At 42.8% G+C, this 23,927-nt stretch overlaps 1 protein-coding gene across 14 annotated transcripts in view; it reads right to left on the minus strand.

The window, feature by feature from the left end:
- arvcfb (ARVCF delta catenin family member b) overlaps positions 1-23,927 on the minus strand; it is a 215,336-nt gene that overhangs the window by 141,198 nt on the left and 50,211 nt on the right. The window lies entirely within an intron of this gene.

A 23,927-nucleotide genomic window follows, 5' to 3' on the forward strand; every position in this document is an offset into this window, starting at 1 on the left:
GACCTGAAGTTACCCCGAGCGCTCTGACAAAAAAAAAAAAAGACTTGAGCGTGAGAGCATGACGGAAGCGTATAATAAATTGAACAGTTGTCAACAAAAACAAATCGACATGACAAAAAAAAATTGTCAGAGGACGTGTTTCAGGGAGTTTGTCAGAATGCGAGATCAAAAACAACATACTTGGCTACAACGAGCGGTGCTTTCCGACGGTTGTTGTTTTTTTGTCCCGCCTCCATCACTGCTGACAGCTGATCCTTTGACCAAGACACATGTAACCTATACTGGGCAGCTGACCTATACAAGTGTCTGAGAGAGAGAGAAATTCAGGAAAGTACGCACTTTCTGCAGGGCTTTTCTGTGGATAAATATGGACAGTAGGGAAATTACCAAAATAAAAGACCATGAGACTGGGGGGGATCTCCGGCGAGTATTTAAAAAACCCGTAGACCATTTTCTCTGCCTCATTTAATGACCTCTTAATCTTTTAAAAGCCTGGAAGAATCTCACAGCTCGCTCTCTCTCTCTCTGGCTGATTAACCTGTGCTTACTTGGCTACAATAGGGAGGAGCAGGAGGGCAGTTTGTGAGCTGAATTGCATATCTCAGAGATAAGCAGGGTGTTGTGAGGGTGGGCACGGACCTCGCGGGGAAAAGAACTGGATCCCGGGCTTGTAGTCATCCATCATACACAGACATACTTGTATATCACAAAGTGCCTTAGCAGGTGTGGGGGATGTCAGTACAGTTGTGTGCAAATTCCAGATGTTGCTGATTGTTGAAGTGAAAAGTAAGTGGTAAAAGGAAACATCTACTGCAGACATGTAGAGTTACATTCAATTCCACGATCTTGAAAAACAGAAGGAGCCAGTGGCAAAGAAAACACTGCACAGATGGAGGGAAGAATGGATTCCTCCAAATAGCGGCAAAGTCTGGACGCAAATTTTCCGCCAGTCAGTCGAGAAACTGAGACTGAAAAGGAAGAAGGTTGCTTCTACTACAGGACAGTGATCCAAGTCAGAACCTGGACATCCACCGTTAACTACTTCAAGAGACACAAGCTGAAGCTTTCGGAACGACCCCCTGCAGTCCCATCACTTGAATATGCGCAGGACAGTACAAATTCATGTCAGAACTTGAAGTGAGCTGCAGGAAGAGAGGGTGAAAGACTCTTTAGCTGCAACAAAAGTGTTTACAAGTCGTATTATCTGCCAGGGGGCGAGGGGTTCCTCATTACTAAGACTTACTGGGGGGGAGATTTACTTCCCTTTCTCTTCAAAAAATTGAAGAATATTGTTTCGAACTATATTGTTTGGAAATAAAATATCTTGTAGAGCAAATAGTTTTTTTGATTTAACTCTGGTAGTGGTGACTACTTGGTTAGTATAACAAGTGCACGATTTTCAATTCAATATGTTTGAATTAATAATTCATGAAATGAATATATAATGTGACAGGTTGTTGCCCATACTGATGCATTCAAAGAGAGTTATGACTGGTCCAGCTCTCTCTGCATTTTGTTTCTGGCCCTACCTTTTACTACTTTTGGTGCAGATATACTGCTTTCATCTGCGTTGGCCATTCGCTCTGATATATCCACTTTATTCGAACCCCGCACCAAAGAGCAGACAGACACAGTTAGCCGGTGAACACAATAAAAGCATTTAATAGCTAAAGGCTCAGATATTTCCCCCAGGAACAGACGCAGAACAAAACCGGGTGGAAAGAAGAGTATGTACTGAACTCGCATTCACCCGGGTGCCAGAAAAATGACACCAAATGAATCCTAATGTTGTTCCATGTTGGCTGGGTGTGTACACAATTGGCACATCAGCAGTATTAGGTATGCCAGTGTGTACGGTTTGTTCCACAGTCCCCAAGTGCACGAAACAGAATCCACTCGCAAATATTTTTTGTGCTATCCTAAGAAACACAAGAAAATAATTTCACTATCACATTTACATCGATGGATTATTTACAAGCAGGAAATATTAAAGGTGACATATTATGCTCATATTCGGGTTCATACTTTTAATTTGGGTCACCATTTGAAAAGGTTTACATGCTCTAATGTTCAGAAAAGGCATCAGTGTTCTCATACTGCCCATCCCTGCAGCTGCAGCTTTTCACCCTCTGTCTAAAACATCTGGATTTCTTTTAGCCCCGCCCTCCTGATAAACCTGAGTCTGCTCTGATTGGCCAGCTGGCCCAGTCTGTTGATTGCTTAACCACATTCAAAACATGTAGGAAATGTCGCGCCCTTCCAGCAGAAAAGTGGAGGTTCTCAGATTGTAGGCGGGGTTAACCCAAAATAGTCCATCTGTGACATCACAGTGGGAGAGGAATCTGAACCAGTCGTTCAGAGCCAGGCTGTAGGCTTTAGCCAGCTCACAAAAAACAGGGTGGTGTTTTTTCCCAGTTTGTAGGCCGGCAGGCTCCACAGATACACACATTTATGGGCACAAACACTGAAAAAGTGATTTTTGCACAATATGTCACCTTTAAGAGTTATTTCAAACTATGGACTGATCCCATTTCTTTAAAAAAAAAAAAAGATTGCCTCTACTTCAACATGAAACTCATGTCAGATTAAGTTTAATAATATACCAAGGCAATTTCTGAAAATTCTACTACTATACATGTTAGAAGGTAATTTATATTCGTCTGATATACTGATGATTATTAGGCTTACATATATTTATTAGCCATAACTGTATGTATCGTTTGGTCCATTTTATGTACGTATTTATGTTTTATTGTAAGAGAAATAACAAAAATGCACGTGTTCATTACAACACTGACAGCTGTGTTGTTGTTTTAATTCAAATAATACATTTGGTGTGGTAAATAATGGCCTTTACGTCACAGCCACGGTGCACTCATATGTAGTCATTTGCTCAGCGCCCCAAAGACACGGGTGGAGCGATGCTGACCTCAGCCGTGCTGCGGAGAGCTCGCTTGGCCACTGATAACAGTGCCGGAGCTGAGGGGAGAGAATTACAAATAGCTGCATTAGGTCTGTCAGATTGTGCAGCTGAGGCGGTACATCTCCATTGACCCTGCACCGCCTGCACTCCCCTCTGGGGTCAGCGCGTTCGCCCTCACCTGGGATAAAATGTACCGCTGTCCTTTTCAACAGCACTGCGTCGAAAGCCCAGGCAACAAATGCACATGAAAACACAAACATATAAACACAGACATACACACTACAGCAAGAGGAGACATTTTATGACTCCAAACCGTTGACGTGAACACATTAACACACATGCAAACTGTAGTCGTCTAATGCCAGTTACCAGGAATTTGAATAAATCCGACTAACGCCATGACTAGATAAAATGGAAATCCCTTTTTATTTTTAACTCAAGCATACATTTAGTCTTTATTTCCAAAACCTGCTGTTTAGGTGTCCTGACAAAATACTGCTTACATTATTTTCATTTAAATGAAATAAATTGCGAAAAAACGTGATCATGAATTGCATTATGATGATGATGTGTAGAATTTCTCTATTCTCCTATCCTTCATTTGTTTTACCGAATGTTATCTGTTTTATAACTAAATGTAATAGGGTTTGTGGGAGCGCGTTTTATTTGTGTGTAGTGAAGTTTAGTTCTTGCACAGTATGAAAGTTGTAGGGATGTGGCCACACAAAGTGAAGGACCTCAGCACCAGGGGACAGTGTTTGAGACCTCAGCAGTGTCGTATGTGTGTGGTTTGTGTTAGGTGACCAAAGGACAATCCAAAGACCAAGACTGCAAACTTTCTCTATACTTAACCAAGTGCAGTGAGTGCTGAAACATAAATCCATTGATGTCTTCCATGCATCAATTGCTACGAGTGGATGCTGTGCAGCAACAGCGCATTTAGGAAAGACAAATAAGAAAATGAGCGTTTGTAATCTGGGTGGCACTAGAAATGAATTGTATGTAAACATAATTTGCTCGGCGACGGAGTTGCTAATCGCAGCATTACACCAAGCCCTTTCTTTGGCTACGTTAAGCAGCTTGTGTATCCTTCAAAATGACCTCAATCCAAGCTTTACTTCCGGTTGATTGAGTATCACACATTACATAAAACAAATATATACTGAGTCATAACCTTGTGCGTGTCTTTACTGAGAGTGATGCTGTGTTTAGACATGCTCGGGGCCGTTTACAAAATGCCGTGGAGGGGCAACCTGATAAAAAAAAAACTATACCAAAAAAACCCACCTAGGAATTGAAGCCAAAACTGGAATTGCTTGGACGTTTGTGGATTACAGTGCATGTCTCCAAGAGGATAGAGATGATTACTTATTTTCCACGTAGTGCAGGTAACCACTGCACAGTCAGAGGAGGAGGAGGAGTGGACGGCAATACTCGACAATAATTGGTTTATTCATGGCAGCAGTCAGACTCAATCACACAGTGTCAAAGATATGTGTAAACAGCTTAATCCAAATAAGACCTCCCCTGAAGTACGGCCAGTAGGAGGATTACTTTGTGTGACTGTTTGCGAAGCTACTGTTGTTCTGCACGTGCAGGAGGAGGCGGAGGTGAAAGCCCTCAGGACGATGAGGAGGAGGAGGGGGAGGAGGACGAGGAGGGGCGGAGGCGAGAGAAATGAGCCGAGACCTAAGTGGCATTGATTGAGGCGGTGTGTGTTGTCCGCCCTCATTCATAAACAAGGATAACCTGTCACGTGTTTGTGGACAATCTGTCGAGATGACAATGAGCAATGCATCCTAGCAACGACGGTGGAGGGGGAAAAAAAACTGCTCTGATAAGGTCTGCTGACTACGACGGCGTATTAGGGCCATTGTAGGAAAAAAAATAGAATATAGAGCTGGGGGGAAAGGGGGTAATATTTCGCGAAAAAAACCATATAATTTCTGACATTAAAGTCGTCAATTTACTTAGAAAAAAAGGAGCAAATGTGCAAGAAAAAAAGGCAAAAAATATTCTGTTTTGTTTATCAAGGAACTACATCGCTTTTTTTTGTAGAAAAGCGATATTTCAATCTGCTCTGTCCACATTGCGCTACTCTGCAAATAGCGAATTGTTACAAGCAAGGTCAAACGAAAGCTGTCTGTTTGTAGTCTGATAGTTTTTCTTAGTTTGCCACAAATCTTGGAATTTGGCCAAACCAGCCCGTCTCTACCGAAGGTAAATCCACATCTCTAATTATTATGCAATGAAGTCATTGGACCTTGGTCGCGTTCTTAGTTTTTTCTAAACTTCACTTAGTTTTTGATGTCAGGAATATGCATATTCAGTGAAAAGACCCAAACTTTTGGTCACATAACAATAGGCTCCGTATTTTTTCCCCCCCTCCAATGGCCCTAATATGCCGTCGTAGCTGACAAATCAGAAAAACAAAAGAGCAGAACAAAAGCTAAGAGTCAAATATTTACACTGAACACTTGAGATCGGACAAAATCCATTTGCCACATTTGGATTTGGAAAGTTCGTTTTTTCCGTGTTTTACGAAACACGCGATTACTCGCACACAATGTACAGTATTGATTGGTAAGTGGAAGTGAAATTGGTCTAACAGGGCAGAGATAACACTTTCATTCAAGACCAATCCAGTCGCAGGAGCTCAACTGTGATTTTGATAACAAAGATAAGATTCATTGACAGATTTTTAAAATGGACATCAGCTTTCATCACTGTATCACATTTGCACAATGAAATCAGGACAAAGACAGATATGCTTCTCGCACCAGGCAGCCAATACACTCAGCATTATGGGACTGCTTTGTTTTGCAGAGTAAATGAGTAAACTTATATTTGACATGGAGTCAACAGCACATGGCTGCCCGGGTAACAGGAATCAAAGAGAATACTGGGAATGACAAAAGTGTAGGAATAACTGTAAAGGCAAAGTAAGGACGTGGTCATCCAGTTAGAAAATGATGCGTGTACAGCATCCTCATCCGAGAGAGGATGGCCTGTTACTGCGAGGCTCTTCAGCTCGTTCAGAGCAGGCAGCCGTCGGGTTTCGGCGAGAAAAAGAAAAAAACACAAATTAGGCTTGTTGTCTTGGACGGGAGAGAGACGGGGGGGGGGGGGGGGGGGGGGGGGGGGGGGGGGGGGTTGCGCTCATTCTTAATCGCTTTGATCAAAGTGCTGACAGCCAAATCCGCAACACACTTCATAGTCTGCGTAAATCCCAAACAATGGAATCCAAATTTGCGTTGAGATCACAGCGAGTATGACAGGGGTCGCGGTTCCCCCCTCAGCTTCTTCCCAAGCATCAGTCTCGCGAGCTTGAACCTGTCATTCAGAAGTCGCAGTCATGCCGACGCCCTCGCTTGGTTTTTTTTCCACGATCAGGCAACTTATTTTTGGGGCATCCGCCGGGGCACAGCAGTTCACAGAGCGGTGCGGTGGCGTGATTCAGCCTTGTCAGTTTGGTGTGTAGTCTGGTTCACATAGGACTCATTTCTCAGGTAGCAGCATGTGATCTCCCAGGATGTCCCACTGCTCCACCCCCTCGTACCGCCACAAGGTCTTGCTAGACAGTATACCAATAAAAGGATTCTGAAGCTGTTACTATCAGGTAAAACGGTTCAAAATGTAACTTTAATCACTGTAATTAAAGCTGCAGTGTGTAATATTTAGACGAACTTATTCACAGATATTGAATATATTGTCCATAACTATTGTTCATATATGTATGATCCCCTGCAACAAAGAACCAAAAGTTTTTCCGTCAACTGTGAATGAGTTAAATATAGTTTCATGAGGTGGACCCGACCTCCGTGTGAGTCGCCATTTTTCCTACGTCGTTTGGAACACGGTTGTTGCCCATAACAGTCCAGAATACGTCGCATTCGCGTTGAATTTTCAGACGCTGCCGGAAACCGGACATTGAATCAGCAGTGCGGCACCATAAAGTGTCCCCTGTCGGATGCTCAGTTGGTTGCGGTTTGCACCTTTACTACCAGTTGCCGCCAGAAAAGTACACACTGGGTCTTTAAGGATAATCAGTTTTTGATTGTAATTTTTATATCATATTCTTTAAGGTGGAGAGAGTTGTCCACTCACCAGAAGGTCGATGGTTTGATCGGCAACGCATGAATGATGTGTGATAGAAAAAGGTGCTGTGTGAACGTGTGTGTGACTTGTAATGTAAAGCACTTTGGGTGGTCGATAAGAATAGTGCTATACCTGCATAAATACGGTCCATCCATTCCATATTTCATTTGCAGGTAAAGTTTGAGAAATATGCCAAATCAGTTTACTTGCCGAGAGTTAGATGAGAAAACTAATACCATGGTGTCAGAGATGAACAGACTCTTTCATGATGATACAGTAGATTTAAAATTATCAGATGAGCCAGTGAACCTTCTTAAATATGAATAAACACGATTAAGCTTTTTCCTTCACTGGTTGTCTTGCAAGAAAGATTGTGAGTGAAAAGTCACTGCTTTTACTTTTGAACAGCTCTTCATCTTCTTCTGCGTCTTCCTACTGTGATTCAGGAAGAAACTCTGAGCGGGTCTGACACCAGCCCAAAAGCCAGCCAATGTTAGGTTGCAATTTGGCCTGTATTTCTTCTGTGCTATTTAATTTCTCTACTTCAGGCTTTTGTTTCATCTCAAATGCCCTCTTATGTGTTATGTAAGGCCCTTTGAAATGCCTTTTCCGTGAAGTATTATATAAATAAATCTACCAGGCTTTGATCGATCATAAGGTTCTTACAAAGTGACAAACAACACATGAATATTTAGAAAGTCTTTTATGCATTGCGCATTGCCCGGAATTTACTGAAAGATTTTCGAATATGCATGAAGAATTTGACTACTGGCCCCTATGGGTCACAGTCGATCTCTGAAAGCCTGTGACTGTGAAATTCTCTGAAGTGTTCCGTGTGAGAAAATGAAGCAGTTTTTGATCTGAGACCACAGCCCTTGGCTAGCCGACGAAAAAAAGAAATGCAAGCCAAACCGAACCACCGTGTGAACATGAAACATATTTTTACAAAATCACCACTATTGTGGATGAGCGATGGAGCACAGGGCAGTAGATGTGGTTTTGAAACCAGCGCCAAACCCCTCTGTACACACACACTTCCCAGTTTCCAACCAGTGAGAAATAAAGGAAGCTTGTGATTTGACTGAAATCAAACATGTGCTCTGGCCAATGTGTTATTTTATTTTTCAATAAAAGCCCCTACAAGTAAGATCAAGGGCGCACAATGTATCTGTGATAGTTCATCCCTCCACTGGCAGAAGACGACGGCAGACGGAGAAAGGAGTGAAATGGCGAAGCCTTGGCAAGGTTACATATAGTCGCCTTTGTTTGTGCTTGAGTCGCTGAATGCCTTATGGAACATGCTGCCAGCTGGATCCAGGCGACGCCACGGTAGTCGTCGTGCCTTCATCTCCCCTTCAGGGCAGCAAATGACCACCAGCCAAATTGCTGCTAAATTTTGGATGTGGTCAGTAAATGTGTCTGCCTGATCAGTCTCGTTGGCAGGTCACCAACCAGAATCGGAGGTTCTTTTCTAGTCTAAAAATTCGTCGGTTTGCAAAATACAGGGGTTTTTCTGGGTCGATTTTGAAGGCTGGACACACCATCCACTTTGCCTCACTGTCCAACAGGCTGCATGTCGTGGCACGATCCCTCGTTGTTGCGGTTGCCATTTGCAATTCTGGCCCGGGACAAACGCCCTGCCACGAGCAGCATGGCTCTGTGTATCGCACACACTTGTATGAGCATTAATAATGCATTCATTGCTAATCATTTGCTCAATTTCAGCCTCCAATGGCTGTGATAATCACCTCCTCCCAATCAGATCTCCATCTTGGATAATTTGAGCTCATTATTTCGTCAGTCACCAGCCACTGCATCGCTTCCGCGTTCAGCGTCCCATCATGAAATGAAGTGTTGTATGGATTTATGAATACGACAGGGGAACCATACCTATGGCATCAGTGAGGACATTCTTACATACACTAAGACATATGACAGTAAAAGCAATATTGGTTACGGATTCCCAGATTTAAAACCTAAAAACATTCTGTTGGAACTCAGTCTCCGCAGCACTTGTTGAACGATGCCGGCTGCAACAACTGCAGCAGGTGTTCGCGAACAAAACACGCCAATTCCCCCGCACTCAGGTATGACAGATGCTGTTCTCCAACACGTGCCACTACCTCCAGTCCCTCAGAGAGCCTTGAGCGAAACAAACAACATTAACAGGGAATATGAAGCTGCACAGTATCACCGTGTGTTTGACACTCACGGGACACCGTGTGCAAGCCCACGAAGGAAAAAAAAGAGATTCATTTATTACAGAGGGGAGGCACAGTGGTACTGTACAAGGTCAGTCCCCAACACTGCCTCCATTGTGTTTGAAATACAGTACAGAGATGTGAGAGAAACAGCTGATCTATCCGGACGGGAGGAAAGGCAACACACTGATGGTTTGAGTTACTATTTTTATCATAGGTGACATAACTTTTAAAAAAAAATCATTTTCAGAGGGGACATAAATATACTTATTATGATTTTCATGCAGCTCATTGTCGAGTAGCTACTGAACTACGCATGAACAGTGTCGCTCAACATCACCCCATCACTCACTATGAAAGTCAATTCCTCTTTTTCTATCTGTAAAACAAGCAAATGGTTTTAGAACAATAACTTGTTATGATTCAATGTAAAAGGAAAGCTGTTAAGGTTGTTTAATACACATGATTCTGTTTCACTGTGCTTTTTTTGTGCTGAATTGTAAAGTCTCAAAGCTTGTAGGATGCAGTTCATAAATATTACAGCACCACCACCAAGTCGCTTCAGGATGCAAATTAAGTTGAGTGTTTGATAAAATGCCTTTTTTTTTTTTCAACAACTTTGACAGACTGCTATTTTTAAGCACGCAAGGCACGCTTAGCTTACAGTTTATGTTTACAACCCTGCCCAAGCCATTTCCCGTCCCCTCCTGGTTTTGTGCACGCTACGTGAGTAAATTATCCCCGGGGGGAGGGAATTTGGTGTGACTGTGCCATTACCTAACCGGAACCAACCATCTGCTCGGGTTTCAGGAGGGTGAGCCACACAGAGCTCTCAAAGGACGCACACCAACACACAAAGTAGTAATAGCCTATGCGATGGCTCAAAACACAAACACACACACACACACACACACACACACACACACACACACACACACAAACACACACACACACACACACACACACACACACACACACACACACACACACACACACACACACACACACCATGTCAGGCTGTTCTCTGACCATAGTGTACGTCATGCAGAACAGACTAAAATGAGGGATTTCTAATGATATACCTCAAAAAACTGCAATCAATGCAAATCCATTTATGTCCGCACATAGTTTAGTCTCCTTGTTGACATGCTGAATGTTACCCAACCCATAGTGTCCCAACCAATTTTGAAGCCGAGCCCTTATTTAAGAAATTGATGATGAACGCGTAAGTATTCATTCAGGAATTCATCACCTCAGTACGGTTGGAACGCATAAATGTCGGTTGCAAATGTTGAAATTGCGCATCATATTTAAAGGTTTGGTTTGATACTGGAGTTCTTTTCCCAAACAACATGTCAATAAACATAAGTTAAATTGCTAGAGAGAGAGCGATATCCCCCATTGTCCTGCTGGAGCATTTACCCACACCCGAGGCAAGACCTACTCGTATGCAGGGAGGAAGACAGGTTAATAAGAAACTATTGATTCTCCGGCTGTATCCCGGGAGATGAGGGGAAGTAACGCGAACACTTCCGGACTTTGTTCTCCTCTTCCTTTTGACCGTTCGGTGGCTCCACGGGCTCTGTGGGGAAAGTGGGGATGTGAGCACCGATGCTATCAGCGGCCGAATAAAGGGAGGACAATGAAGGTGAGGGAGAAAAGAGGGAGTGGTTCGATCCGGGTCCGACTTCGCTGCCCTCATTCAGGGGGGGGGGGGGGGGGGGGGGGGGGGGGGGGGGGGGGGGTCTTTTAGTCGGGGAACCTGCAGTGGCTGACTTCACTTCGTTTTACTCAGAGCAGAAATTCATGCAACGAAACTGTTCCCAAAAACATCTTGCTGTGCAGAACAGGAGTAGATTAGAGCAGTCGGCCTGTTCACAAATAGCATATCACCACCTCTTAAATGGATATAATGCACCATCACAATGGGCCGTCTTTGGGAACTCCCTTTTGCGTTTGAAATGGTAATATCAGAAGAGGCACCCCACCAATTATTTACAGATTGAAAACCATTTGCTTACTGGCAGTTACTATTCAGCCTGTGGAAACAGCTGTGTACCGTCCTCAGCGGCTCTGCAGGAGGCCGTGTCGCGTCTGAGAAGATATCTGTGCTGATATTTCATTCGACTTTTTTTATTTTTATAGAAAAGCTATGTTACAAGCAGAGATGTGAGCAGGACTCATACAGAGGGAATATGTGGAGACGATTGCAACAAACTTTTCTCTCTCTTGTGAAACGAAATTTTTCGGCGCTCGGAGAACCCCTTTAAAAAGACACGTAGAGAAATGTCATGACTTTCACCGACGTAGAAACTGCAGATAAACGAAAAAACAAAAACAAAAAAATCACTCAATCCTGGTTGGATGAACTACAATGTCTTGCTTGGACACTAGACAATATGACCATGTACTACTTTCATCATTTGAGGATTAACTCAACTTAACTCAGACACTCACACTCCTCAGATAGGCTCCTATGGTCTTGTGCGATAACAGCAATCTTGCAGGTTCACTGCGTGTGAGAAAGATCTAATAAAAACTTCTCAGCAATCTCTGTCGGACGGTCACATTAGGTGATGAACACCTTGTGGATCGAAGTGCTTCAATGTAAACAGGAAAAAGGGAAAATACTGTCGACTTATCGTACAACACATGATTATGAACTCCATCATTTTCATTGACCTCCATAGCAGCCATAGTGTCTACATGTGTGTTTGTTGACATAATAATGAACAACATTCCAGCAAGTCTCGATGCTTCTGTCCTCTCTTCTGTTCTCGTCGCCTGATTAATCAATTACTGGTGTCGTCTGTAAAATGCCTGAAAATACAAATTTTGAAAAATGTCAAAAGGCACATTTCAATTTGCCCGTTTTGCCTGGGCCTGAACGCGAGTCTAAAACTGGATAACATTTCTCTCAGCAGCAATGAACAATATGCATGTACTGCAAGCTCACACGATTCGGTATCAAAAAAGGGTGTTAAAGGGATAGTTCGGTGATTTTGAAGTGGGGTTGTATGAGTTACTTATGCATAGTTAATGTTAGCTTATGTAGATGGTGATCAGCGCTGCCATTTTACGGAGTTTGGAGGAGAAGTGGAAGGAGCGAAAGTCGACTGAAGTACGCTTGGAAAAAGAGTGCAAACTTAAATGTCTGTCTGGTGGCACAAACTAAAGCAGTGAAAAAAATACATCCTTTAGTGTACAATTGAACGGATTTCTTTTTTTTAGGTAACGTTTAAATATTGTGACGGAAAAGACGTTTTCCGGTGGTCCTGTCCGCAACAGTGGGACTCCAACTTTCACTACTTCCACTTCTCCTCCAAACTCGGTATAATGACATCGCTGATCACCATCTCCATGAGGTAATATATTTACTATGCATAAGTAACTCATACAACCCCACTTCAAAGTCACCGAACTATCCCTTTAAAATGACGATAATGTTGTTTAGCGCATCATTTCTGGGACGATATATCGTGCAACAAAAAGTAGTTATCATGACAAGCCTGCTCCTGCCATCCTTTTGTGCCCCTATTTTTTGCTTGCATTTCTTTTCTTTTTTAAGTGGTTCATTTGCTGCAATAGACATGCAGTTTTGGGATAATTTCATGGTGTATTAATGTCTGTTCATTGTTCTTTTTCTTTTCATGAAAAACGTATTCCTGAATTTCTGTCGCTGTCAGAGTTTCACACAAGCCCCAAACTTCTGCAATAGTCTTCTGTTGGTGGTCTGACGTGACCGCTTATAGGAACAAGTGCTCTGGGATGAAATCTACACACAGCCACCTGAAAAGGATGAGAGAGATCAATGGCTGAGTGACAGAGACCCCCCCCCCCTTTTACACCTCCATGTGTGGTCTCTCTGGGAGCCGGAGGTCTCACCGCGGGGCCCCTAGCTCGGAGTCAGCGGAGGGAAAAAATCGTCACCCGTCAGCAATCAAACCTCCTGCCTGGAAAACTTCACAGTGTTGCGTTTCGATTCTCCCCTGTCAGTAACTCGCTGGTTTAAAAAAGACTTAAGACTTGAGTGATGGATCGGGCAGCAGTCGGCATCTTTGCGCTTTAACCCACCAGCTGTACCCGCGGAGCTGCTTGGTGAAAGACCGCTTGCACTGGCCAGGTCCTTGGGTGTGAAATGATCGCGAATAAGGACGTGAAAACACAAAGTGCACTACATTAGATGAATAACTACATCTACATTTGACATTTTCAGGCGCGTACTCAACGCGCTGTAAGTCACATGATATACATCATCATAGTATAGAGTCCTTCTTGACCCAAGTGAGCGCCCTTCACAAACAGAGTGCTCTTCAGTTGCAGGTTACTTCGGCGGTGAGCTTGTGGAAATTAGGGCTCGTGTGCTTGAGCCTGTTCTGTGCCATTACATCCCTGAGAGGGTGGCAAAGTGCTGCCAATTTGATTTGACATTTGTGCAAATACACACACACACCTGTATATACAGGCCTGTCACGATAACTACTTTTTGTTGCACGATATAATGTCGCAGAAATTATTGCGATAAACAATAGTATTGTCATTTTAAGACTATTTTGTTTTGAAACTGAATCTTTCGTGCTTGCAGTATAGGTCTATTGGTCATTGCGTGTGCAAGTCCTACAAGAAATGTGTTGCTGCTGAGAGAAATGTTATCCAAAGTTTAGACAAAACAAGCAATTTGTAGACATTTAGACTTTAGAAAACATACTTAGAAATCCATATTATCTGACATTTATAGATCAAACCAGTAATTGATTAATCATATGACGAGAGCAAATGAGAGGACAGAAGCAGCGAGACTTGCTAGACTGTTGTTGACATTCATTCTTGCGTCAACTACTTGTTACTGCGGTCAAAAAATGATTGAGTTCATATTCATATATTGTACGATAAGTTGATAACGTAATTATCGTGACAAGTTTTTTGTTGCATGATGTACTTTTACTTTCTTACAGTTGAACCGAAATTCTGTTAAAGGACTAGTTAGACATTTTGGGGAAAACAAGGCTTCTTTTTTTCGCTTTCTTGACAAGAGTCAAAACACATGGATTTAAATTGCATACTTGGTCTCAATATTCAAAACAACTTTCCAAGGGATTTTATAATCTGTCTGACTGCTATAAATTTGAGGACAGTAAAACTCTCTACATTTAGATTTGCAAACAAACTGACGTTAAATGTTGCGTACCTCGATCTCTGAATAAACACAGTGCACACAAAAACAGTTCCTCTCAGCATTTCGGTTTTTACTTGCAATCAAGGCACGCCTCGTCCACCGCCTCGAGTTTACGCCGCCTCTACAGCAGTATGATCCCTGGCCCTCTTTCACACAAGTCAATAGCACTAGTCAGAGGGCAGGTGCCCCAAAATGACTTTGTGGAGCTCACCAAATTAAATGTGGGAGGGCATATTGACACGGCAAGCACTGGTAGGTTGCAGAGTCCATACACGGCTCCATTTGTTGTTATTTCAACCCATGGCATTCCACCTCGGGGTGTAGACAAGAATTACACAATCTAATGATATATGAACCCCCACGACTAGACTACAGCCTTACTATTGAAGTGTGTGTGTGCATGCGTGCGTGTTGTAGAAGCAAGATTTGATTTAACATAATCTAACCTGCAGGCGGAATTCATTTCCTGCAAAAACTGAACTGAAAAATAAACAGTTACTATGGGATCTGTGATCAATCTCACATACACAAACAGTCTTTACATTATGCAGCATACTGATTAAAAGTGACAAAATTCTCAACATCAACCCCCTCATAGGACCGGTGGACCAATGTGTTGACTGTTCTTCACATGTTCATGTATCTATTTGTGAGAGACCAACTGGTAGATTTTCCAATGGAAAATGTTCAAAGAACAATCTGGTTTTAGGAGAAGACATATTACAGAGACTGCTCCCCCTTTATGAATGAATGACTTTGAATGACCTTCACTCCATCCTTGTTCTTCTGGATCTAAACACAAAGCAACCTTTGATATCACTGATCATGATCCTAATCCCACCTCATCCTAATCTACGCCACAGTGGGTATGCAGTATAGGCCGCCGCAGCACTCTGTGTTTGGTCCAATCCTTTCTCCCATTCACATGCCTTGTTTAGTCCTTATGCACAAACATAATGTGCATAATGTGTTTTCGGTTCTTGCTCCTCTATGACAGTTAACTGAATATCTTAGGTGTGTGGACAAAACAAAATATCATCTTGGGGGTTTGGGAATCACGAATCAACATTTTTCACCATTTTACGCCATTTCATGGACCGAACGACCAATCGATTAATCGAGAAAATAATCAACAGATCAATGGATAATGAAAATAATCGTTAGTTGCAGCCCTAGACCAGATAAGTCGTTTTTACCAATTATGCCATAGTTCGCTGTAAGACTTAAAGGACTTGTTGAGACAGAGACGCTGATCAAAGTTCCACAGAGCAGCATATCAGTTTCACATTCTCTTAGTGTACGGTCTCATTCCATGACCCCACATCATCTTTACCTGGGCCCTCAGCATGGACAAACACATGACGTCTGTGGTGCAGTCCTGCTCAGTGCGTCTCAGAAACAAAGACCAAACCGTTTCTCTCGACTCAAAAAACCCTGGAAGCTATTATTCACCTCGCTTGCCCGTCAACTGGACTATTGTCACTCCTTGCTCTAAGCCGCCTGCAACTTATTCAAACTCATCCACCAGGGTTTTAATTAGCAAGACGAACAGACAAGAGACGAGGCGATGTTTCACTGAGCCGGGCCTCTCTGCACTTCGACTTGTTGGGTTCTGAGCTGACCGACGACTAACCACTGAACTTACTTTTTTTACTCATCAAAAGTCATGTTTCTGTAATATTCACGGTTGGAATTGTTATGATTACATGCTGGGATTCTGTTCTATTGAAGTACAAAGGGATGATGTGCGTGCTCTGCACATTTATGCATACATCCACACTGCATACAATTTATCCTAATATGTCATATTAAATGTGTTCTATATATATATACAATACATAAGTAAGCAGGAGATTAACATAAAATGAGCTCTTTATTATAGGTTACACAGCGGAGTAGAAGACTGCAATCCTGTAGATAGCGGCTACAGTTTTCTGTAGCCGCTATCTAATCGATCATCACCTCCCTCAAACAGCATGAACGCAGCGTCATGCCAACTCTGCGTCCTTGAACGTACGACTAGAGCAGAGGGAAGAGAAGATGCTAAAGAGAAAGAACTGGCAAGAGGGGGGGGGGGGGGGGGGGGGGGGGCAGGTAGAGGAATTATTCAAATAACGGTTAGATTTGTAACACCAAAGGGCTCCTCATTAGCATAACTTCAAAACCTCGCCGCTCCAGTCTTAATAATACAATGTGCTTTGAGTCTCCCGGTGAATCACCTCACGCGCTGTAATATCTTTTTTTCCCTATTTTGTTATGAGGCAACGGGACGTGGAGCCGAGTGGGGCGGAAAGCAAGACAGGAAAAGGAGGGATTCCAGCAAACTCCTCACACACACACACACGCACATACACGCACACACACACACACACACACACACACACACACACACACACACACACACACACACACACACACACACACACACACACACACACACACACACACACACACACACACACACACACACACACACACACACACACACACACACACACACACACACACACACACACACACACACACACACTTCCTCGTTTCAGAGGGGCGAGACAGCGGGACATCCTGATCTTGGGTTTATTAAAAGCGGCCTTGTGTCTTATCTGAGAGACAGACCACTCAGGCCAATTAACATTCCAGTGCTGTGTTTTTGCAGCCTGAGATCTGGAGGCTGAGACTCTCTTCCTTCCTCTCACACACACACAAACACACATTCAAAAATGCAAACATGCATAATTATGAAGTACCCAGTGGTTCGCACGCATGCAGTACATGCACTGCATATATGCTTGAGTTCACATGTACATAATTCCGATACCAAAATACCAGGATAAAAGTAGATTTACAACACACACACACACAAACATAAAATCTGTGTTGTGAGAGATGAAAGCACATTGTGCTCAGCTCTCAGAATAAAGTGACACTTGGGTGTCGAATAGAAGAAGGGAGAAGGTAGCAGGCTGTATCTAGAGCCAGCGAGGGCAGAGTCAGCACTGAGAGGTTTATTCTGGCCCGGCTTCACTGGGTCGATCTGTCTGCGAACAAACAAGTGAAAAAGAGAAACAGATGGACCCTGGTCTTATTGGAACAAAAGAGGCATGCCGAGAGAAAAGATCTAAAGAGATCTGCACGCGTACTTTGAGAATCTGTACACTACATTCATCACACACTAAAGTGAGTTAAGTGGGTGACTGGCACATATGACCATATTGGCATTACATTAAATTATTTGTGTTGTAATACAGTCGGTTTGATCCACTTTTGGTGTAATGTTATGTGTATTCATATTTAAAGCTGTTACAATCAATATTCCAGTTTAAAATGGGGTTTGTAACTTTGAGTGAGTCCTCTCATGCTTCACATTACACAGATGATAATCACTCAACTCTCTCAGCTATAAGGCCCGTGTTAGCATCTTTTTGGTCATTGTCGTGGGTTTTTTAACTGTTTTTGTTCATTCTCACCACTCTCGTCAGTACAGTATCTCATGCCAGCAGGGTGAGGGTTATATATATACTGTTTATTAATATTTATTTATGTCTGGCGGATGTAATAAACAACTATTAAGCCATATCAAATGAAAATGTGATGTCAGTGTTGTGTTCGTGGGCTTTAATGTAGGTTTGATGGATAATTTGGATTATGGATACAAATGTTGGATTGAATATTTGCTCTGGTTGTCTGAGTGGTAACTAATAAAAAATGTACTTTATATTTCAGACCTGGCCTTAATATGTATATGAAGTGCTACTTTATAAGAAATTGTATTTATTCTGAAGGACATAGATTAATAAGTTTAAAGGTTGAGGGTTATAATTTGTTCAGTGTTTTAACAAAATATCGTATGATCAAAATGATTCAGACACATTAGTTTACAAGCGTGTACAATTTAAATTGTATGATAGATTTTAAAGGTGACATATTATGCTCATTTTCAGGTTCATACTTTTAATTTAAGTTACCACTTGAAAAGGTTTACATGCTCTAATGTTCAGAAAAGGCATCAGTGTTCTCCAACTGCCCATTCCTGCAGCTCCTCTTTTGACCCTCTGTCCAAAACACCTGGATTTATTTTAGCTCCACCTACTGATGAAACCCCCTCTGCTCTGATTGGCCAGCTGGCCCAGTTGTTGTGACTAGTCAAACGATTACAAAATGTCACGCCCCTTCACCACAAAAGTGGAGATTCCCAGATTGCAGGCGGGGTTACCCCCAAAAGAGTCCGACTCTGTCATCGCAGTGGGAGAGATATCTGAACCAGTCTTTCAGAGCCAGGCTGTAGGGTTTAGCCAGCGCACAAAAAAAAACGACAGGGTGATCTTTCTTCACAGTTTGTGGGCCAGCAGGCTCCACAGATACACAGACTTATGTGCACAAACACTGAAAACGTGATTTTTGCATAATATGTCACCTTTAAGTGAGTCTTGTTTTTTTGTTACTTGTCTGTTGTGTCTCTTTGCACTGTAAAGTGTCTCTGGCAACAAAAACAGTTTTTGTGAAATGATCTGATACAGTTGGATTCACACAACCAATGAATACTGAATATTTGTAGAGACCCACACTGGTGCAAAATATGGAGGAGCTCAAGCCACTTGGGAGGCAATCAGAAGTCGGGAGCTTCCCTCATTGTGGCTGAAAAAGAACATAGCAATCCTATTATTACAAAGGCAATGTACATCCCCAATTTCTCCCCTTTGGCAGTTAAGAGGGCGAGGCTTTGTTCAGTGTCCTCATTTATCATTTTTGTAATTTTTGTAATGACAGGCGAAATGAAACTGCAATATTAAAACGGGAATTAGAAGGTCTCTGAAGGGCTGTAGCTCTTACAGTGAATTCATATAAATTGGAGACTATGCAGTCTAAAGGAGTTAGGGACTCCACAAGATGACACACAAAAACATCAGTTTTATAACTGCAGCCTTTGGGTTCATCTCATATTCTTACAAAATATATCTAAAACGATGTTGAAATTGAAGCAGTAAAGACCTTCACCTCAATGAGCCCACTCTATACCCGAGGGGGAACATGGGTTCGGTTTTTATTTCTTTGACATAGGCTAGGCTTTCGGGCATATTATACAACAACAAAAATTACAACCACCTACCCCCAAAACATAGTTAAGCATATGAAATATTTTTGAAAGTTGAGATAGTCATTTCAGTGATTCAGTCTCAATTTAGGGCGCCACTCAATATTGGGACCTCAGCGCCCCGCTGTCGCTGGCAGATTTATCATATGGCGTAGTTGTCAAAGATAGGAACTGCAGTCAGCGCCAATAGAGGCTCATTGGGGCAGGAAGGAGTCCCCACGGCTTTACTCTTCAGCTCTCTACTGTTTTCAGCAACACGCCGTCTGCTGTGTCTAATACGATGAAGTGCCATGTCACAGGACAGATTAAATGCATTAACAATGCTGTTGATTGAAAAGCAACTGACACGTGACATTCCTTAATTTCAATAAAGCTGTGATCGAAACATTTGCGCATCTGAAAAATCAGCGTGCCAACTTCCAGGTCAGGTGACAGGATGAGACTGTCACATGACAGACAGCAGTAGGCCTATTTCATTTACTTCTGTATATGCTCATGCACTTGATATGTTACAGCTCTCCAAAACATGTCATATTTATTATTTTCTGTGTTGTTCAGCCTTGTTTAGAGTGGGTGGTTTTCTTGTCATGCACACTGGTTATAGTCTTTTATCTCTGAATTTTATTGACTACTGCTGCATTATTTTATGTATGTCTTTTAATAAGTGTATGCAATATAATTAATTATTAAAATTAAGATATGAAAAGTTGGCGTGGCTAGCGATTGAGTGCCTGGAGCCAGTGTCTGCACCACTAGAATTTATGACCACGGGCCGCTACTGCCAACTACTATCCAGAACAACCTCAAACTTTGTATGCTACCTGCTGGGCCCCTTAAGGAAAGTCTAGACTACACAGTATGTGGCGATAATGCACTGATATCTATATCCCGCCCCAGCTGTGTGTGAGGCAGTGGGTGTGTGTGGCCCCCATCAGTGAGGCATGAGGCGCGAGGCGTGAAGGACGGCCAGCGGTACACACCACACAGAAGATCCCTGGATTAGTTATGCTCGCTGGTTCTCTCCGCCGCTGCCACCCTCTGCTGCATCTTCGCCATGCATCCGAATACAGTCTCGAAACACCACAGCAAGGACAACGCCGCACACATTAACCGTCACACGCAAACAACAAGCTTGGCCACAGCATGTGGTAGAAGTTAATTACTGTAACATAACATAGCAACCAATGTGTGTGAAGCATTTAAGAAGCACTTGGCAGTATGTGGAGGATGCCATGCTGGGTCAGGTAAATGTGTTTTTATTTTGATGGGCACTTCTATGGGTTTTCTTATAATAAATTCCGACTAAATAAGTTCAGAATGAATCACTTTACAACACTATTTAATACCCTATACTCCAGAGGCCCTTAAAGGTCACAGTGAGATTTTTTTTCCTTAACAACTGCATTATGCATTACTTCACGATATGTTTTGCATGGAGTTATTGGGCCATTCCTCGAGAGAATTATAACACGCTAGCAGTGCTATGCTCTGCAGATACTAAAGAAGGAGATATGATCTGACACTTTCAGTGATGTATTTATTGCTAATTGCACCTTTAAAAAACTCTTAAGACTGTGGGTGGTGCTGTGTTTGGTAGCTGTACTGTGGCCATTCGCTGCATCCTATATCAATGCCAGCCAAGATATGAATGTAAAGCCAGAAAGTCATGATCTGGACCCAATACTTCTACCAATATCAATATAGACCGAAGGAAATCAACACCAACCAGCCTCTACTATTCGCTGCAAAGATACAGAGCCAGCCACAGCTGAGGGTGCACCAACTGCCACTGTGGTCCCAGTGACTGTAACTGATACAATATATTTCAACATGTCAAAGCTCAGTTTGGATATGGAGGGATGCAAAATGTATTGCAATGCAAAAGTGGCTGTGGAAAAATTCCCATGCACCATGACCTTTCCATGGCTCTGCACAATACAGTATTTTCTCCTCATGGTGACAAAGGTCCGGCGCACCTGCCACTGGTACGTTCCTATGGGTCAAGACTGAGGTTAGGGACATGGTCCCTGCAGCAGTGGCTCTAGACTATATTGGCAGGAGTGATTGTGGAACAAGCCCCTAAAGAGACAAGAAAATTGGAAACACAGTCAGGGTGGACGGTGACCTTTTCTGCCACCAGACCAAGAGTCCAACCTCTTCATACCAATGTGACAGAGCAACAGCCCAGGGTGAACGCTGCCACTCTTCACTGCAGCTCACATAAAAAAAAGAAAGTGTGGCAAGTCTCAAAACTGAAGACCGCAGCCCCCCAAGGGGTGGCACCATCATTTGTGACCATTTAATAAAACACCCACAATCATCCCCCACAATGCAAGGCCCTACCGGAGCTAAGTGCACTGCTAAAGGCGATGTCGTTATTACTGAGTTAAGCTGCAAACACACAGAATGCTTCAATGCCACGCAAACAATTCCACGGAAGTGGGGCAGCTGGTCTCGAAGACTTCCTTGAGTCATATTTAAGTGTGACAGAATGGGAGTATGTCGAGTTGCGGCAGCGGCAAGTTGACTGTACAAAAAAATACATTGGTTCAGATTTAACAACTAAACCCGACTACATTCACGTCTGGAGCTATACACCAGTACACACCTCCTGATCCACACTCTCATTTGCTGGTGCCAAACATGTAATCTCGTAAGGGGCTGAAAAGCTCTTTTTTTTCACAAGTCCTTTTGCCGCACATGAAATGTTGGAAATGGCAGGTTGACAAGCACGGTTACATTCATTACTGTAGTAAATGCAGAAAAGAAGAACTTGAGGGCTCAATCATTACAACCTGCAATTTCCAAAAAAGATAATGCATAATTGACTTTTGACTGCATGGCTGCAAACCCATTTCACCCTGTCTCAACCAATTCATGGAGCTGGATCAAGTCATAAACTGTTTTAAAAAAGGCTCCTCTCACTTGGTGTACATTAACTTATTAAAGTCGTTTTCCCTGGCCCATTAACATGCCCTCAGTGCATAAAATGATAAACAGCAGCCTCAGGCTCATTCTGGCACTGAATGAATCACAATGAGTAATTAACAGTGTTTGAACACTTCCCGAAGCTGAGGGACTTGGTGACAAGAAATCATTTTGAAGGCGACATGGCCTAAATGTCAGTCGGGGTAGAAATTCTCCTGTGGAATTGTTCTTATTAATCATGTTTAAAAAAGATGCAGTATGAAAGAGGCAGGGAAGGCACAAAAAATGAAATTGAATGAGTGTGTATCCGCACTATAAAAAAAAAGTATGATTAACTTCTATCTTAATTTTGGAAAACAGGCCACGGCTGTTGCTGTTCGTCGGGCCGTGGGCCAGCGGTGCCTCTTCCTTCAAATGAAAACAAACCACCGGCATCTCAGCGGCGTCAGCGCGAGAGAGAAATAGAGCGATGGAGAGAAAAAAAGGTAAAGTGCATTAGTGAGGTAACTTGTGAGTTCATGAAAATGGGCCTATTGGCCCTTAGAGACACAGTGCCACTCCTGGCTGAGGCTTGCCTTGTTAGAACTCCTCCTCTGCACATTCAACACCACTGTCCAGAAACGTAAAAAAAAAAAAAAAAAAGGTAATTTCAATTCAGCTGTAGCGCAGGACAGTGCTGAGCAAACTCATAATTTTGTGCCATTTGGTGAACACTTTCATCCGAAATAGCAGACGCTCGGCGTGACCTCCGCGTGAACTGGAAGTAACACCAGTTGGTCTCGGCTACCTGCTGTTAGTGTCACCGTTTTCCAGCCCCCAGATGGACTCCATGTAACTGAACTCGGTCGGACACCACTGCAATTGGCAACACTTGCACTGTTGTGTGTTGTGTGGAGGAATGATGGACGATGCGCCTGCTTCTATTACCGCGCTGCTATTTACTGACTCGGGCGTATCTCTCCTGAACTGACCGAGTTACAAAGTAAAACGATACAACTGAACACGAACACGTGCATGGAGTGGTACAGAATACACTATGGATTGGACAGTCATGCAGTTGGCTGGTCACGCAGCAGAGGGCTTTTTCGCACCACAACCAGCCAGCGGCATGTTTTCACTACTTCACATAGTATGACCTATTTTGGTTCCGTGAATTGCGTCACAACACAAAAGATATATCAATGTGAAAGGCTGCAACAAAAAAATGTTTTATCGATTAATCCGCAAATCATTTAATGCATGAATTGATTTATTATTTTGTCTATCAGCGACTCCATTGTCAAAATAGTTTGTCATTGTCAATAATATTTTTCAAGCTGGGCCCTATGTTTATTAATGCGGGTGTGTTAATGAATGCTAGTTTCGGAAACTACACACACTAGACAGACTCTGTGACACATGCAACCTCCATTGCTGTTCAAGCTTTTACAGCCCATGAATCCCCATTAAGTCAATTTCGCATGGACAACCCACGGTCCTAATTTTTTAAAGTTAGAACTATAAATTCTG

Source organism: Scophthalmus maximus, chromosome 3, assembly GCF_022379125.1.
Source record: "Scophthalmus maximus strain ysfricsl-2021 chromosome 3, ASM2237912v1, whole genome shotgun sequence".
NCBI lineage: Eukaryota > Metazoa > Chordata > Actinopteri > Pleuronectiformes > Scophthalmidae > Scophthalmus > Scophthalmus maximus.